This window comes from Phragmites australis, chromosome 6 (genome assembly GCF_958298935.1).
Source record: "Phragmites australis chromosome 6, lpPhrAust1.1, whole genome shotgun sequence".
Lineage (NCBI taxonomy): Eukaryota > Viridiplantae > Streptophyta > Magnoliopsida > Poales > Poaceae > Phragmites > Phragmites australis.
Window position 1 is genome coordinate 44,636,960 of NC_084926.1, and position 18,359 is coordinate 44,655,318.

The following is an 18,359-nucleotide window of genomic DNA, read 5'->3' on the forward strand; positions in this document are numbered from 1 at the left end:
AAGGTCCCACCGAAGTGCTCGGGAGAGAGTGTTCGGGGCTGCACGTGGCAGCCCCCGAGGACTCGGTGCCCCGAAGGTTCGCGCAAGATCATTCAACGACCCGAAGGGTCCCGTCGTCAGGGTGTCATCCAGTCAAAGGCCCAATGCCGTATTTAATAGGCACGCGCGGTCTGACATCCTGACATCCTGACATTCTCAACTGCCCACGCCCCAGTGTCAGACCCTGCCATGCACTAGCAGGGGGCCGTGGGTCCATTAAATGCACGGGTCCCGTCCCGTTTCATCCAGGTGCCTCGGGATAACGTTGCCAGAATCGAAGCACTCCGCCTGCCACCCTGCCCTGGCAGAAGAACAAGACAGGGTGGGCGCACTGGGCACCTCTGAGGCTGACCGGTGGGCCCCTTTTAGGGCGCCCCGAGGCTTCCGCAGCGGCTGGTGGTCGAATGCGCGCCGCATTTCTCCACCGCCCCTGTCACTTCACCAAGATGAAATGATTACGCCTTTCTCCATGGCACCTTGGCATTCGCGTCCCCTCTTTCCCATTCAGGATATGTTGAGGTCGGCGCGCCTATAAAAGGAAAGGATGGAGAACACTAAAAGCAAGGAGCAAAGGCCCCCGACCACCAGACGACCAACAATCTCCGACGAACCAGGCCAAAGATAGATCGACGGACACTCGAACCAGCTCAAGTTAAGTTAGAGCATAAGAGCTTCAAGCTCTTTGTGAACAGTTCTCCCCTTAGAACCAGATACCTCCTTGAAGAATTCCCTTCAAGGATAAATATAGTGCTCATACAGGAGTAGGGTGTTACGCCTCCGTGCGGCCCGAACCTGTCTAAAACCCGGCGTACCCACTTTTTCTTGCATTAGGGTGATCGTCTCCCGCCAGCCATCGCATTTATTTCCGTTCCCGCTTATTTCCCAAACAAGCTTTTCCACGATCATCCCCCCGGCCGAATCTCTAAAAAGGGGTCTCTCGGGATCCCTGCGACAGGAGTTTACTCTCCGACAGCTGGCGCGCCAGGTAGGGGGGAGTATCCCTGGATTGTTTGTTTCCCTTTTTCTTACAGGAAAAGATGGCCGGTGGGCACCGTCTCCAGCGTTCCGGCTCCACTTCCAGTAACGGAGCGCTGCCCGACGATCGAGAAAGCCCCGTCGCTACTGCGTGCCCGCGGCAGCCGCCACCCGCGCGTACGGTTTTTCCCGCCCAAGGGGATCAAGGCGCTGGGCTCACCAGCGCCGGCACCGCTGCCGACGTACTTTCCGACCCCCAGCAGGTGGTCGGGACCCCGGCCGTCAGGTCCGCCTCTGGACCACGTCGGGTGCCGCCTCGGCGCAGGCTCGCTTTCAGTGAGGCCAGCCCAGGGAGCGCGTTGCTTGCAGCACAAGCTCTCCTCAGGCACCCGCCCATTCACGCCACGCCAAACACTCCGGAAGGCCGGTGGATGCAAGATGTCGCCGCTTTGGTCGGCACTGCTCGTCGCCAGGTGCAGGCCGGGAGTCCTCGCACCACTTCTCAGCATGGTATCGCCAGAGCCGGCACCTCAGCGGGCAACACCCGCACGGGCCGAGGGGTCTCCAGGCGGAGCGCAGTCCCCCTGGCCGTGTCAGAAGCCCGAGACCTACGTTTGCACCTTGACGAGCGGAGGGGCCACGAGGATGCCCGAGTCACTCTCGAGCGTCAGCGGGAGACCCGGCAGGGGGTTGGGGCAGAGGACCAGGCTTCCTCTCTCCCGGCCCACGACCACCGGGGATCCCCGGCTCGCCGCTTCTCGCCACCAAGAACCCCCGCTCGTGCTACGGGGTACGGCACCGGTTGCCGTGCCTTCACCGCCGAGCTCCGCCGGGTGAGGTGGCCTTCCAAGTTCCGCCCCGAGCTACCGGAGAAGTACGACGGGTCCATCGACCCCGTCGAGTTCCTCCAGATCTACACGACGGCCGTCCAAGCGGCCGGAGGCAGCGAAAAGGTGATGGTAAACTATTTTGATGTTGCCTTGAGGGGTTCCGCCCGCTCTTGGCTTATGAACTTACCCCCAGGATCTATCAGCTCCTGGGATGACCTGTGCCACCAATTCGTGGCCAACTTTCAGGGCACGTTCGCACGTCCCGGTCTGGAGTGCGACCTCCACGCCGTCCAACAGCAGGAAGGGGAGACGCTACGGCGATTTATACAGCGTTTCAGCCAGGTTCGCAACACTATTCCGCGAGTGGCCCCCCATGCTGTTATTGTTGCTTTTCGGCAGGGCGTCCGTGATGAGCGGATGCTCGAGAAGCTAGGTACGCACGAGATCGAGACCCCTGCGGAGCTTTTCGCACTGGCCGATAAGTGCGCCAAGGCTGCGGAGGCCAGGGCATGGCATGCTCCTCGCCCCGTTTCCGACCAGCCAAGTTCTTCCCGCTCTGATAAGCGGGAAAAGAAAAAGAGAAGGAAGCGCGAGGCCGCTCCCGTTGAGCTAGCCCAAGTCCCCGCTCACAGGGAGCCGCAAGAGCCCGATCGCCGGCAAGAGCGTCGGCCGGGTGTCGATCGGCGCCCCGTCAGGGCCCCTGCTCGGGCTCCTCCTCGGGCCTCTGTGCCCGCGAGGGCCCCGGCACCGGCTAGGGCGTCAGCTCCAGCAAGAGCCCCGGCCCCTGGCCGAGCTCCTATTCCAGCGAGGGTCCCCGCTCCCGCGGGGCCCGAGCCAGGTAAATGGTGTCCCATACACCTGACCAGATGGCACGACCTCACGGAGTGTCGTACGGTCAAAGGACTCGTGGAGCAGCGCCAGAGGGAGCGCGACGAGTCCCACGGAGGAGGCGATGCCGAGGTCGTCCCCAACAACGCCGAGCTCGGCTTCCAGGAGCCCGAGCATGCGGTTGCCTTCATCGACGGGGGCGCTTACACACCCTGCTCGCGCCGTGGCATCAAGGTCATGCGGCGCGAAGTGTGCTCGGCAACCCCGAGCGAGGAGGCCACAAGACCCCTGAGGTGGTCGGATGCTCCGATCACGTTCAGCATGGCAGATCACCCCGTCAGTACTGCAGCCGTGGGACGGCTACCTCTGGTTGTGTCTCCCACTATCTGCAATGTTAAGGTCGGCAGAGTGCTGATCGACGGTGGTGCCGGCCTCAACCTCCTTTCCAAAGAGGCTTTTGAGAAGCTGCAAGTATCTTCCCGACGCCTAAAGCCGTCACTCCCTTTCTGTGGAGTAACTCCCGGGCACTCCCTGCCCCTCGAGCAGGTTGAGCTGCCTGTCACGTTCGGGAGTCGGGACAACTTTCGCACGGAGTGCGTCCTCTTCGATGTCGCGGAGCTCCCTCTCCCCTACAACGCCATCCTCGGGCGTCCGGCGCTCGCCAAGTTTATGATGGCCGTGCATTATGCATACCTTACGGTTAAGATGCCCGGCCCCGCAGGCTCTATCTCCGTGATCGCTGACTCTGGCGGCGCTGTCTCCTGCGCCGAACAATCATACATGGCTCTAGTCTCAGCGCAGGCCGAGGTTGATGGCTCTTTGGGGGGCCCGGGACCCTCTTCATCCAGACCCCGACTCGCCGCCGACACCTCTGTTCCAACGAAGGAGGTCGAGGTGGGCGAAGGCGCTACCTAGGTTGTCCGAATCGGCAGCGACCTGGGCAGCAAATAGGAAAGCGCGCTCGTCGCCTTCCTCCGGGCTAACGTGGACGTGTTTGCCTGGCAACCGTCCGACATGCCCGGGATCCCTAGGGAGGTGATCGAGCATCACTTGGCTGTGCGTCCGGACGCCCGCCCGGTGAAGCAGAAGGTCCGGCGGCAGGCGCCAGAGCGCCAGGAGTTTATCCGCGAGCAGGTCCGCAAGCTCCTCGACGCCAGATTCATCCGAGAAGTCCTCCACCCCGACTGGCTAGCAAATCCAGTCATCATCCCGAAGGCCAACGGCAAGCTTCGCATGTGCGTGGACTACACCGACCTTAACAAGGCTTGTCCTAAAGATCCCTTCCCCTTACCTCGCATTGATCAAATCGTAGATTCAACTGCGGGATGTGATCTTTTGTGCTTCCTAGATGCAAACTCTGGGTATCACCAGATTTGCATGGCCGTAGGGGACGAGGAAAAAACTGCTTTTACTACCCCGGTGGGGACTTATTGCTACATGTCAATGCCTTTCGGCCTGCGCAACGCTGGATCATCCTTCCAGCGCGCCATTCGTATCACTCTTAACTCGCAGGTTGGCCGCAACGTCGAGGCCTACATCGACGATCTCGTGGTCAAAACCCGAGACCGCGCCACCCTGCTCGAGGACCTTGCCGAGACTTTCAACAGTCTCCGCTCTACCCGCCTCAAGCTCAACCCGGAGAAATGTGTCTTCGGGGTCCCGGCGGGCAAGCTCCTTGGTTTCTTGGTCTCTGGCCGAGGAATCGAGGTCAATCCGGAGAAGATCCGGGCCATCGAGCAGATGCGACCCCCGGTTCGACTCAAGGAGGTCCAGCGCCTCGCCGGCTGCATGGCAGCCCTCGGGCGCTTCATCTCCAAGCTCGGGGAGCGAGGGCTCCCCCTCTTCAAGCTTTTGAAGAAATCCGGTCGTTTTGATTGGACGTCGGAAGCCGAGCAGGCCTTCCACGACTTAAAAAAGTACCTTACTTCGCCACCCGTGCTGGTGGCTCCTTCTCAAGGTGAGCCCCTGCTGCTTTACGTTTCAGCCACTCCTCAGGTTGTGAGCGTAGTATTGGTGGTGGAGCGAGACGAGTGTTCAGGGCCGGGTGCTGGGTCCCAGCTCCCAGAGGCCCCCGACCACTCACCTGTCCTCGTGGCTCCCCCGGAGCGAGGGGTCGAGCCCGAGCACACTGCTCTTCCCAGCCAAGGAATCGAGCTCGAGTGCCCGGCCAACCCCGACCATACCGCCGACCCTGGGGGCTGTGGCAGCCCCCCGGGTGGGGCTACCATCCGGGCCCGCCGGGTACAGCGACCGGTGTACTTCGTCAGCGAGGTCCTCCGGGAGGCCAAGACAAGGTATCCCCAAGCTCAGAAGCTGCTCTATGCCGTGCTCATCGCCTCCCGGAAGCTGCGCCACTACTTCCAGGCGCACAAAGTCTCGGTGGTTACCACTTATCCACTGGGACCCATTCTCCGGAACCGGGAAGGCACCGGGCGCGTTGTCAAATGGGCAGTAGAGCTGGCGGAGTTCGACTTACACTTCGTCAGTCGCCAGGCAATCAAAAGCCAGGCGCTCTCCGACTTCTTGGCAGAATGGACGCCCGTCCCCTGCGTCCTCCCAGAAGAGGTTTCTGCCTATCCCGGGCACGACGCGCCTGGGTACTGGGTCATGCACTTCGACGGCTCCCTCTCGCTGAAAGGCGCAGGGGCCGGAGTGGTTCTCACCTCCCAAACGGGTGAAGAGCTCCGGTACGTCGTACAGTTGCAATTCCGCGCATCCAACAACATGGCGGAGTATGAAGGTCTCATCGCCGGCCTCCGAGCTGCGGTGGGGCTCGGGATTCGTCGCCTCCTGGTCAAAGGGGACTCCACACTGGTCGTCAACCAGGTGTCCAAGGAGTACCAGTGCACGGATCCTCAAATGGCGGCGTACGTGGCTGCAGTCAGAAAGCTCGAGAGACGCTTCGACGGCCTCGAATTGCGGCATATCCCTCGCCGCGACAATGCTCCGGCCGACGAGCTCTCTCGCCTGGCCTCATCACGTGCGCGCGTCCCTGCCGGAGTCTTTGAAGAAAGACTCGCACGGCCTTCCGTCCTGCCTGCCGAACAGGATGAAGGGGAAACCTCGAACTCAATTCAGGGGACCCCGGCGGTGCCCTCAGTGGGAAGCCCCGTCAGGGCGCCGCCGTCCGACGAGTGCGCTGTGCTTGCCGAATGTTCTCAAGATGCCTCGTGGATGTCTGACATCCGAGGGTACTTGAAAAAAAAGTTCCTACCCGAGGATGAGGCGTCTGCCGAAAGGGTTGCCCGGCAGTCCAAACGCTATGCCATTGTAGATGGGGATCTCTACCGACGTAGCGCAGGAGGTATCCTCCTGAAATGCATCTCTCGGGCAGAAGGCGGCGATCTTCTCGCTGAGGTCCACGAGGGCGAGTGTGGTGGCCATTCATCGTTCCACACGCTGGTCGGGAAAGCCTTCCGGCAAGGTTTCTACTGGCCTACAGCTCTCCAGGATGCTTCCGAGCTGGTTCGGCGCTGCAGGGCATGCCAGTTCCATGCAAAGCAGATTCACCAGCCAGCTCAGGCTCTCCATACCATTCCCCTGTCATGGCCTTTCGCGGTCTGGGGTTTGGACATTCTGGGTCCATTCCCCCGAGCAGTCGGGGGCTATGCATACCTATATGTCGCTATCGACAAATTCACCAAGTGGCCGGAGGCGGTCCCAGTCATCAAGGTGACCAAAAACACGGCGCTCCAGTTTATCCGCGGCATCACTAGCCGCTTTGGCGTCCCGAACCGAATCATCACCGACAACGGCACCCAGTTCACAAGTGCCTTGTTCGGGGACTATTGCGAAGATCTCGGCATCAGGCTCTGCTTCGCTTCCGTCGCTCATCCTCGGAGTAACGGGCAGGTCGAGCGCGCCAACGCGGAGATACTAAAGGGCCTCAAAACCCGGACCTATAACGTGCTCGCTAAGCACGGGAAGGGATGGGTGGACGAGCTGCCAGCCGTGCTATGGGCCAATCGGACTACGCCAAGCCGCGCTACCGGGGAGACTCCTTTCTTCCTCGTCTACGGCGCCGAAGCAGTCCTCCCCTCCGAGCTCACTCTGGGCTCCCCTCGAGTACATGCATACTCTGAGGGTGAGCAGGAGCATCAAAGGCGCGACGACGTAGACTACCTGGAGGAGCGCCGGCGGCGTGCTGCTGTCCGGGCGGCTCGGTACCAGCAGAGTCTGCGGCGTTATCATCTGCGCCATGTCCGGGCCCGGTCTCTCGAGGTGGGGGACCTAGTTCTCCGACGCATCCAGTCGCGCGAAGGAATGAATAAGTTGTCCCCTGTGTGGGAAGGTCCCTTCACCGTGATCGCGGTCCCCCGGGCAGGTTCTTTCAGGTTGGCGACGGAGGAAGGACAGCCACTCCCGAATCCGTGGAACATCGAGCATCTTCGACGCTTCTACCCGTAGATGGTCGTGCTCGTGGTTCAGGTTAGTAAGGCCGGGGGCTTCTCCCCGCCCGAGCAGTCTGAAGGCTTCGCCCCGTGGGGTAAGTCGATGTCACCCAACCTTGTAAATATTGCACATTAAGTTTTTCAATAAGCAATCGCTATATCAAAATACTTTTTCTGGATTCCGTATGTTTAATATGTCTGGTGAGGAGCTCGGTTGTGCGAGAAAAAGTTCGCTCTCTCTTTTTTCCCGCTGACAAAAGAATCCCGATCGGTATGCATGCGAGCAGTCGCCGCTGACCTATGTCCGGCATGGTAGGCTGTGGTGTTCGGTGTCGTGACAGGCTCCCGGGCACTGCCAAGTTTCGGGGTGCTCTGGGTAATCCAATCGCTCGAGCTGCTCGAGTAGTCCGGAGCTCGGGCCCTCGGAGCGGGCTGTCGGTGCTCGGTCTGGTCTGTCATACCCGGACGCCACCGAACCATAGGACCTCTAGGTTATGCCTCTATCCACTCTTGTTCGCCGGTTTGGGTATTCGAGAGGTCTCGGGTCAAAAACGAGAACAGTCTATAGCAAGTACCGCACTAACAGAGCGCACCAGACAAAGAAATTCTATATTCTCTCTCAAGTCACAGGCTGGCAATCACGAGCAGTTCGGCCGCAAGGGCTTCAATGCCCCGGTCCCTGGTCGGCACCAAGGGTCCTCGGATGGTCCTACCACTTAGGCTTGGGTGGTCGAGATCACCCGACCTTAGGAGCCTCGTATGCCTCTGGGCACTCGGGCGCTCCGTTGAAAGAATCAAGTCCTCGGGCACCCGAGCTCGGAAGCACATCCCTCCTGGATCGATGAGCCAGAAGGCCGACAGCTGTCCGGTGAGTGGTTATGTTCAGATAAGTCTGCTTTAAGTAAATTTATGTCCTCGAGCCGCTCTCGGGGGCTCTCGCGGTTTAATCTGTTCGGCGAGGTGGTCTCCTCGCACGCAAAAACCCTGCCGCGTGTCTACTTTTTCCCAGAACGACATAGCGGTTTGTAGAAAGGAGTACCGTGCGTGCGGTAATGTCTGACCGAAGCCCTTCGTGGTGGTCGTGGTGTTCGGTCCGCTTTTAAGGACCCCGAGCACTACCGAGTCCTCGGGTGCCCTGGGTAATCCTATCGCTCGAGCTGCTCGAGTAGTCCGGAGCTCCGGCCTTGGGGGCGGGCTGTCAGTGCTCGGTCCGGCCCGTTTTGAGCCCGGGCACCACCGGACCGCGAGGACTTTTGGTCACATTCTCGCCCGCACGCGTCTCCCTTCTACTAACTGAGTGGTCGCAAAGTGAAAAAGTGTTCACTGGGCACGGCGTGTTCCGAGCAGGATCGATCTATCTCCCGGGCAGGGGAGTCTGTGTCTTCGTTTCTTAACCTAGGCAGTGCGGACTCGCGAGAGCTTGAGGGCTGGCTGCGCCAACGTCAGCAATCGGAGCAACTTCATTTCTCGGGGATGGGAAGGTCGGGAACGGCCCGACTAAGTACTCCCCGGGACTTCCAGGCAGAATACCAAAAGAAACATCAAACACACAGAGAAATTGGAGTTGCGAGCCCAAGGAAAAGCTGCCATTATATTCACAAGGCATATACAAGGCGTTTTTCTAAGGGTTCACTCCTAATATTCACTCCTACATCTACAACAAAAGAAAAGAGGGCACAGAAGGCCTAGTCGGCGGCAGAGGCGTCGGCTGAATCCTCCGAGTCGTCCCCGGGGGCTGGTGGTGGCGGCACCTCTCGCCTGAAGCCGGCCGCCACCACGGAGGCGGTACTCCTAACCGCTGCCCGGGCGGCCTCCTCCTCAGCCTCGACTACTCCCTCTCGCGTCGGCTCCAATGGGAAGTTCGGGTCCCTGCTTCGGTAACAGGCCAGGACGTGCTCGGCCACGGCACGTGCCAAGCCACGTCCCTCCCGGGCGGCAAGTTCCTGAACTGCCCAGGGCAGGGTCTCGAGGCGCTCGCAGACCTGCTGCAGCCCCAACACTTGTCGTGCGGGGCCGTCGCCCTTCTTGTCGTCGACAAGCCGTCCAAGACCACCCTTCTCCACGGCCCGTCGCATCCGCCGGAGTATGTCCTCCAGCATATGCTCGAGGTTGACCCGCGAGACAAAGGCGGTCTCGAGCTTCTCCCTGGCGGCCCGCAGCTGTGCCTCGAGTCCCTGGTCCCCTGCCGGACCAGAAGAACCGCCAGCCACGGTGGAGGCGGCAGCCTGCTTCGTCTTGGCCACCATCTCGGACAAGGCGCGTTCATGCTCGGCCAGTTCCGCCTCGTGCTTCGCGTTCTCCTCCGCCCTGGTAGCCGCGGCGGCCGCCGCAGCAGCAGCTTCGCCCTCTCGGCGACTCAGTTCGCCTTCTCAGCGACTCAGCTCATTCTCCCGCCGGGCCAACACATCCTCCTGCTGGACCACCGAATCCTCCCGGGCACCGAGTTCAGACGCCGATAGCTCGTTGTCTACTTCCCGGATGGAGACTTCCTCTTCCCAGCGCTTGATTTCTTCTCTGATCTTCCGGAGGTCGTCTTCCCAGCGCTGGAGGTCGGCGCGCGTCTTCTCGGCCGCGCCCTCCCGGCGGGTCAGCTCGGCTTGCCGCTCCTCCGCAGCCTGCTCCCGGGCTGCGACTGCCACCTCCCTCTCCTGCGCCTGCCCCATCCTGGCAAGGGCCTCGGCAGCTTGCTGCCTCGACGCCTCGGCCAAGCGGGCGGCGTCTTCTCGTTCCCGCGCGGCTTCTGCCCGCGCGGTCTTCAGAGTTTCTCGTTCCCGCGCGGCTTCCGCGCGGATGTCTTCTAGGAGCTTCTGCTCCCGCGCGGCTGCCGCACGGGCCTCCTCCTGGGCGCCCGCCAGCTGCGCCTTCTCCAGTGCCAAGCGGGCGCGCTCGGCCTCGAGCTCCCCCTCCTTGGCGTTCACCACTGCGCCCAGCCGCCCAACCGCTACTTGAACGCCTTCAATGGCGGCCAGGAAAAGATCGGCGGGCTGACCGGGCACCGGTGGGGCCCAGGCTTCTCCGCAGAGTGCCTCCAGGGGGGCCGAGCTCTCCGCAGGGCGTTGCACCGCCATCCGCCCCGGGCTCTGCCTGCCCGGGGTTGGCTCCGCCGGAGCCAAGGTCTCGGACGGCGGCCGCGTTCCCGCATCGGCCGCCCTGTCCACCGGCCCCGGCAGAACATCCGCCTCCACCGTTATCCGCCCCGGGCTCTCCGCGCCCGGGGTAGGTTCCGCCGGCGCCCTTCTCTTGGTCGCCGCCTCCGCCTCTCTCCCCACGTCAATTGGCGCCTCCGCCGTTCCTATGCCGGCCTCCGTTGGCGCAGCGGGCGGGCTCGGCTCTGGCCCCGGCGCCTGTTCTCTCTCCGTCGCAGCAACGCCTGCGGCCGGCCTACGGGAGACAAGTGAAAATCGTCAAAACTTAGTTCGGGCCGGAAATGCCCATGGAAAAGCAAGAAAGAAGACTCACCGATGCCGCCATTTGGCCGCTGGAAGCCTGACGTCCGGGTCCGGCGCCGTCGGTCCGGACCCCTCCCGCCGCCTCTTCCGCTGGGGGCTCGGCTGAGCCGCTGCACGGGCCACGGGCGCCGTCGTGCGGGCCTCGGGCGCCGTCGTGCGGGCCTCGGGTGCCGCTGCACGGGTCTCGGTCTCCGCCGTGCTGGTCGCAGGCGCCGGCGCAGGCCCCATCCGCACCAGGCGCGGCTCCAGCACCGGAAATGCCGCCGCTGCCGTCGGCGACGGCGGAGAGTCTGGCACTAGGATCAAGGCCCGGGGACGCTTTCCCCGGTCTCCCGGCGCCAACTCCCCAACGACTTCAGTGGCGCCCTCCTCTCCGGCACGGCGGCTGCTGCTTGCGGCGGCCCCGTCGCCAGCCCGCGCCGAGCTACCAGCGACCTCCTCGCCAAGAAGTTCCTCCAGCCCGGGGAGGTCGGAGGCCTCGGGACTCCGGCTTCGTGGCCGGTCCACGGGCCCCTGGGCATCGAACTCCGGCAGCCCCGCCATGATGGCCACCCGGTTGGGATTGGCGCAGAGCGCCATCTCCGGCCACGGGAGCTCTGCCCGGCTCATGTCCTCCGTCCCGGTGATCACTCGGGTCATCCCTCGCAGCTTCGCCTGCCCCAGATCCCAGCTCGCGCCAATCTGGGTCCTGGTGATGTCCTCCGGCTCGGTGTAGAACCTGCTTGGTCGGGCCCGCTCTCGCAAGGGTGCCAACCGACGACGCAGAAAGTCCACAACCACCATGACTGAGGTCAGCCCGCCCTCGCGCAGTTCCAAGATACGCTCCAGCACCGGCTTCAGTCTCGCATCTTCTGGTGGCGGCGCCTCCCACGTCGATCGCCGAGGTTCCGCCGCTTTCTCTGGCAATTCGAGGCGCTCATGGGGGTCGATGTCGATGAAGAACCAGTCCCGTCGCCATTCCTCCCACTTGCTGCGCATCACCTGGGGAATATAATGGTCCCCCAGGCCTTCCCGGAGCCGAAGGTTGCAGCACCCCGCGACGTCCGCCGTGGAGTGCCCCCTCTTCTTCCCCACCGGCCGAAGGACGAAGAAGTGGCGAAGCAGCGTCGCCGACGGCATCACCCCCACGAACATTTCGCAGAGATGCGCGAAGACCGCCAACGCCACGACGGAATTGGGGCTTAGGTGCACCATTTGAATGCCGTACGTCTCCAGCACTTGCAGAAAGAAGGCGGAGAACGGCGGCACTAGCCCTGCCGCCACGAAAGAGGTGAAGAGAACGGTCCGCCCAGGGACGGTCGTCGCCGGCGTCAGAGTCACCGGCCTCACCACCACGGCACCTTCCTGACCCTCCGGTACCAACAGCTTCCTAATCTTATCCGCCGCTTCCTCGTTCCTCAGACGAGACTCCGGCAAGATGCTGTCCGAAGTCTTGTCCCGGCGACCTCCTCCAACCCTCGTCATCTCGTCAGGATAGAGGGTGTTTTTTAGTGGTGAAGAGAGAGAGAAGGGAGAACGCTCCGATCGCCTGGGAGTTTCCTGAGGGCTTCGGAGCACAAAGAAGGCAGGAGCGCAAGTGCGAGAGAGCGTAAAAAAGGGGAACGGTCCGATCCATTCCCCCTTTTTATAGCTCAAAATTCAAAAACTGCCGCCCCAGACGGTTCGCTCGGCGAAGCGTCGCCTCGATCGACGCAACTGTCAGGCGAATCTCCCGCCGATCGCGCGATGTCAGCAGTTGCCAGGCGTAGTTTCCTCGATCTGCGCGGCAACCGCGCGTGCCGCCCGTATGGTTATCATGCCCTTCGGAAGTTGTGTGGACACGCGTCCACTCATTTTCCCGTTGGAACGTACTTGAGGTCTAAGTCCGCAAGAGCCACCTCTCGAAAGCTTACCACATGGCGTCCGCGCCAGCCTTGGCCTCGGTCGCGACGAAGGGCCCCTTCGCAGTCTCCGTCCCATCGGCTACCAACGGGCCCGGGGGCTACTGTCGGTGTATTTAGAACCAGGGGTCCCTAAGTCCCGAGGCCAGGCCGGCCATCCGCCACATGCTCGGGAGAGAGTGCTCGGGGCTGCACGTGGCAGCCCCCGAGGACTCGGTGCCCCGAAGGTCCCACCGAAGTGCTCGGGAGAGAGTGCTCGGGGCTGCACGTGGCAGCCCCCGAGGACTCGGTGCCCCGAAGGTCCCACCGAAGTGCTCGGGAGAGAGTGCTCGGGGCTGCACGTGGCAGCCCCCGAGGACTCGGTGCCCCGAAGGTCCCACCGAAGTGCTCGGGAGAGAGTGTTCGGGGCTGCACGTGGCAGCCCCCGAGGACTCGGTGCCCCGAAGGTTCGCGCAAGATCATTCAACGACCCGAAGGGTCCCGTCGTCAGGGTGTCATCCAGTCAAAGGCCCAATGCCGCATTTAATAGGCACGCGCGGTCTGACATCCTGACATCCTGACATTCTCAGCTGCCCACGCCCCAGTGTCAGACCCTGCCATGCACTAGCAGGGGGCCGTGGGTCCATTAAATGCACGGGTCCCGTCCCATTTCATCCAGGTGCCTCGGGATAACGTTGCCAGAATCGAAGCACTCCGCCTGCCACCCTGCCCTGGCAGAAGAACAAGACAGGGTGGGCGCACTGGGCACCTCTGAGGCTGACCGGTGGGCCCCTTTTAGGGCGCCCCGAGGCTTCCGCAGCGGCTGGTGGTCGAATGCGCGCCGCATTTCTCCACCGCCCCTGTCACTTCACCAAGATGAAATGATTACGCCTTTCTCCATGGCACCTTGGCATTCGCGTCCCCTCTTTCCCATTCAGGATATGTTGAGGTCGGCGCGCCTATAAAAGGAAAGGATGGAGAACACTAAAAGCAAGGAGCAAAGGCCCCCGACCACCAGACGACCAACAATCTCCGACGAACCAGGCCAAAGATAGATCGACGGACACTCGAACCAGCTCAAGTTAAGTTAGAGCATAAGAGCTTCAAGCTCTTTGTGAACAGTTCTCCCCTTAGAACCAGATACCTCCTTGAAGAATTCCCTTCAAGGATAAATATAGTGCTCATACAGGAGTAGGGTGTTACGCCTCCGTGCGGCCCGAACCTGTCTAAAACCCGGCGTACCCACTTTTTCTTGCATTAGGGTGATCGTCTCCCGCCAGCCATCGCATTTATTTCCGTTCCCGCTTATTTCCCAAACAAGCTTTTCCAGGATCATCCTCCCGGCCGAATCTCTAAGAAGGGGTCTCTCGGGATCCCTGCGACAGGAGTTTACTCTCCGACAAACTTACTGATAAAGATTCACTTGTTCTTTGAAATAAATGGAAAGAAAAGTACAATCATCAGAAAATAGTAACTCTCCCCAAAGCTCATTATGACTTATTGAACTTGAGGTTGCATGATTATAAGAGTGTTTCTGAATACAATTCAACCATGTCTAGAATCACTTCATAATTATTATTATGTAGAGAAAAAGTTACTAATGAGAAAATATTAGAGAAAATATACTCTACATTAAATGCTTCAAATGTGCTGCTTTAGCAGCAATATCGTGAGAAAGGATTCAAGAAATATTTTGAACTTATTTCTTACTTACTAGTGGCTGAACAAAATAATGAGTTTTTATGAAAAACCATGAGTCCCATCCAAGTGGTTCAAGTTCAATCCTAGAAGCAAATGCAACTAGAAATGATAATCAAAATAGAGGATGTGGATGAGGTCGCAGTCGTGGTTGTGGTCATGGTTATGGATTTGGACGTGACTGTGGTAGAGAAAATCAGGGTGTTCAATTCAAGAACCCAGTCAATCCTCATAAAAAGCAAGAAAAGGGAGATAAAGATAAATGTGAAATAACTAAAAATGCTTGCCACCGTTGTGGAGGAAGAATTAATTGGGCACATAAATGTCGTACACCAAAACACCTTGTTGATCTATACCAAGAATCACTTGAGAAGAAAAAGAAAAAGATAGAGACAGACTTTGCAAGCGGCGGTGGTAATGATATTTTCAAAGATTATCTTATTGGTGTAACAGATTATAGAGAACATGGCTACGATGATGCAACTCATTTAGATGTTGTTGATTTCTTCACATAAGAATAGATCATCTAATTGTAACTTATTTATTCATATATGAATAAATATGATGTAATAATAGTAATTATAAAACATGTTGCACCTTATTTATGTATGGGTAATTTTTATTATGTTTGTATTTAGTATTCATGGCTATATTGTTTCAGTACTTATAAATTTTTTAAACGTATTAGTATTTATTAGTATATTTTCTTTTGAAGTGAATGAATGAGTTGTTGGCTCAAGAGCCTGTATATGAAGAAGATATATGTCTTATAGACAGTGAAACAATACATACCATATTAAATAGTAAAGTGTATTTTTTTATTTGTGACATAAGATGCAACTATTCATACTATACCTGGAAGTGTTAAATTGATACAAGGCTCTGGAAAAGCCATAATTATATTAGCTTGTGGGACAAAGGTAAACATACACGAAGCACATATTCCCCCAAGTCTCAAAGAAATCTGTTTAGCTTTAAATATATCCGACAAAATGGATATCGCATTGAGACAATATGTGAGGATAATTTGGAGTAGTTCAACATTACAAATATGTCATTGGGGAAAAATATGTGTTCAAAAAATTATTAGCATTGCCTTCTAGTTTATACTATACAAATCTCAATAAGAGTGAATCATATATGGTGGTAGAACAAAAGTTCACCAACTATAACAACTTTATTATTTGGCACGACCGGTTCGGCCATCCTGGATCTGTAATGATGTGAAAAATTGTTAATAATTAATGTGGGAATATGTTGAAGAATCAGAGGATTCTTTAATCTGTTGACTTCTTATGCATCGCATGCTCTCAAGAAAAATTGATTGTACGTCTATCACTGGCTAAAGTTGGATATGAATCCCTTGCTTTTCTAGAGCACATACAAGGAGATATATGTGGACTCATTCATACACCAAGTGAACCATTTAGATACTTCATGGCTGTAATCGTTGCATCAACTAGATGGTCATATGTCTCCTTGTTATCAACCCACAACCTGACATTTACGCGGTTGTTGGCTCAAATAATCAAGCTACGATCACAATTTTCGGATAATCCTATCAAAGCTATACCAATTGGATAATGTCAGTGAATTTACATCAAAATGTTTCGACGATTATTGCATGTTAATTGGAACAAGTGTTGAACATCCTGTAGCATATGTTCGTACACAAAATGATCTTGTAGAATCACTTCTCCATTCAACCAAATTTTGTCCTGGCTACGGTGATTTCTTAATCTATTACATTCATGAGACCTACTAATATATATTCTTGACAAGCATGTTAGTCTCATTGACTATGTTATCATTAATCATCAAAATCACAATCATAACCTAATAGGGTTATTTTCGCTATAGTGGTGCATCTATCTCATGATGCTTAATGAAACAAACTATAGCAACAACTTTATCTAACCATGCAAAAAAATTGGCAATTTATGAAGCCAGTAGGGAATGTGTGTTGTTAAGAAATATGACACATCATATTCACAAAGAATGCAATTTACTTTTTTTTTAAAAGCACCTACAGTCATACGCGGAGATAATATGTATTGCATCACTAAATTAAAAGATTGATATATCAAATGAGATAGAGTGAAACGTATATCGCCGAAGTTTTTCTTCACCCATGATCTTCAAAAGGCTGGTGTTATTATACTCCAACAAATTTGTTCAAACGAGAATCTAGCATACTTATTCACGAAGGCACTCTCCACTTTAGTATTCAAGAAATTAACTCATGATGTTGGACGGTAGCGACTCAAAGACATTAAATGATATTGCCATCAGGAGGAGTGAATATGTGTGTACTCTTTTTTTCTTAACCATGGTTTTTTTCCACTAGGTTTTTTCTTGGCAAAATTTTTAATGATGCATACATATTCATAATTAATGGACATCCATGGGGGAGTGTTATGAAATCTTCATTTATGTGAATATCTATAGCCCTTATACCATCAAATCTTTAACCTCCATAGCATTAGTGATGTAACTCTCCTAGCATCAATTTTTGAAATAATATATATATATATATAGGAGTTTGCATGCATCTGATAGAAAGATAATAAGAATATCTGATTTTATCTCTTATTTTTATCTATATTCTTGCATATCAATTTTTGATAGGCAATAATTAGTTAGTATATAATAATAATAATAATTTATCTTGTTCTTGGTGATCGAGGCCTTGCTTGGTGGGCTTCCTTCGGCACAAAATGAGCGAAACCACCTCCTCTAGAAGTAGTGCAGTGCTGCCCCTCACATCCACTGGAGTCCCAACTAGCTCTATTAAAGTCCTCTCTTCTCGTGTAGGTATGAGTGTAGTTGTGCGCATGTAACTTGTACTTGAAAAAGAGGAGGGACGGTACTGGGGAAGCCAAAGCCATCGCATCCTTTCCCTGGCATGCCCGTGCTCCGGATCATACTGTAATGATCCGACGGTTCTTCGAAAGACGAGCACTAAATTGGAGTCCACGGCCGCCTTGTCCAACAACACGTCAAGAAAACGACCCTCATCTAGAAAACAACAGGTTGCCGAACGAAATGTACTCATCGCTTAGTTAGTAGACGTAGTGGTTACTGGTACAAACCGCAAGGGATTAAGGAGTTCAAAATAAAAAAGAAACTGCAAGGAACAAGAGCAAGATGAACATGTAATCAATTCCCAGTGGCAGTAGCCCCAGTTGGTAAGCGAAAAGGTCATCCGATTGATTTCGAGACGTAGCACGACAAGGTTTAGGCCTGTTTTGTATCGTGGAATTTTTATAGGAATTTTGAAGAGTTTCAATCTTTAGAATTTTTTTCTATAAAGGTCATTTGTAACAAAGGAATAGGCTTACCAAATTCCTATGACAATCCTATGGAATGTCGAATGTTTTTTTCATAGGAATTTTAACATAAGGTCCAACCTGTTGGTATTCCTATGTTTTTCCCGTGCTTCGTTCAAACGGCTATTTCTATGGTTTTTCTGTATTTTCTTATTTCAAAGGATTAAAAATGCTTAGACATTCTAATCCTATGTTTTTCCTATCGTATTACTTTGAGAATCCTATGTTCCAAAAGACCATCGGCATCAGATTCTCTGTAGGCAGTGAAAGATGAAGTGGCGATTATGTTGTAATATAAGATACTTTTAGGTTTAATTTAATCTATAAATAATTTATGACCGTAAACTGCTAAACTAACATATTTTATAAGAATATAAAACACTTTTAGATTTAATTTAATCCATAAATAATTTATGAGCGTAAACTGATAAACTAGCATGTTCATATTATCATAGCATAATTTAGACATATGTATGAAAACACTATATATATATGTCTAGATCTATTATACTCAAAATCAAGAATTGTGAGAAATAAAGTAGGGCAACATGGTTTTTATGTACTGGTCATGCATTGTGTCAGTTGTTGAAGATGCTGATTGCACCGTGTTGATGACACGATCGATCCTGCTGACGACGCGCAGAATTTGTTGACGATGACAACGGACGACGTCCAAACAACTAGGAATACAAGCCTTTGTGAAAAACTTGAGCAGTCACATATAGCTCTTCTCAAAAATATTATCCGTCCTCTCTCGGTGTAAGATCTCAAGAGCGAGGGTTTCGGAGACCTACTCTCCTGGTTGTCGATGTACACTGACGTCGGGATGAAGTAGGCTACAACAGCAGCACAATAGAAAGAGAAAGAGGTAAAAAATTTAATTCTTATATAGACTCATATAGAAAAAACGTTCTTAATTTTAAGGTTACTCTCCCTTAGCTGTTTATATTATTTGTATATA